Genomic DNA, 1,145 nt, shown 5'->3' with positions numbered 1-1,145 from the left:
GGGAAAAAATAAATATTCTGATAAAATAATAGATTTAATTGTATGAAAAAGTTAGTTGTGATTACAGGTAGAAAACTGTGATGTAAAAGGTACAAGAGTGTTAGCAGTGCTGTGTTTAAAATATGCAGCCATAGAACCCTCTGCAAGGAGTTATGGGAATTCCTGTCTTTTTCAGGAAAATCTGGACACTGTTATGCACGCCAGTTACGCTGACTGGAAATGTCCCACCCTTCCCCTGTAGATTCATTACCACGGATTCCAGCCAAATTTGGAAACACACAGACTGTACAATGGCCTGGCCAGAGGTGCCACCTGCACCCTGGGTACCACCCATCCACCTGGCAGCAATAAAAAGGAGAGGGAGCAGGAGCATCAGCAGGGACCTGCAAGGAGCACATCCCCAGGTACATCAGCCGTCTGCCTGCTGCAGAGATGGTGCAAGCCGGGGCCGGGGCGAGCAGCAGCAGCAGCCCGGGGTCCCCATGGCAGTGGTGGCTGTGTGTGGTGCCTGAGCTCTGCCTCTTTCATAGCAGAGGGGCCGAGCCTCCTGCCAAGGGAGACCCATGAGGTAGGAGAGTCCTCATCCCTCTGGACAGTGATGGAGTCTGAGGGGTATACTGAGAGAGGTGGAAGGGAGCATGCCCAGGGCAACAGGTCAGAAGAGCCTTGCAGGTATCACAGGGAGGGCAGGGGACCTCTGGGGAAGATATAAATATTCTGATAAAATAATAGATTTAATTGTATGAAAAAGTTAGTTGTGATTACAGGTAGAAAACTGTGATGTAAAAGGTACAAGAGTGTTAGCAGTGCTGTGTTTAAAATATGCAGCCATAGAACCCTCTGCAAGGAGTTATGGGAATTCCTGTCTTTTTCAGGAAAATCTGGACACTGTTATGCACGCCAGTTACGCTGACTGGAAATGTCCCACCCTTCCCCTGTAGATTCATTACCACGGATTCCAGCCAAATTTGGAAACACACAGACTGTACAATGGCCTGGCCAGAGGTGCCACCTGCACCCTGGGTACCACCCATCCACCTGGCAGCAATAAAAAGGAGAGGGAGCAGGAGCATCAGCAGGGACCTGCAAGGAGCACATCCCCAGGTACATCAGCCGTCTGCCTGCTGCAGAGATGTTGCAAGCAA

Source organism: Corvus brachyrhynchos, unplaced genomic scaffold, assembly GCF_000691975.1.
Source record: "Corvus brachyrhynchos isolate BGI_N302 unplaced genomic scaffold, ASM69197v1 scaffold140, whole genome shotgun sequence".
Taxonomy (NCBI): Eukaryota; Metazoa; Chordata; class Aves; order Passeriformes; family Corvidae; genus Corvus; species Corvus brachyrhynchos.
This window is presented reverse-complemented; position numbering follows the sequence as displayed.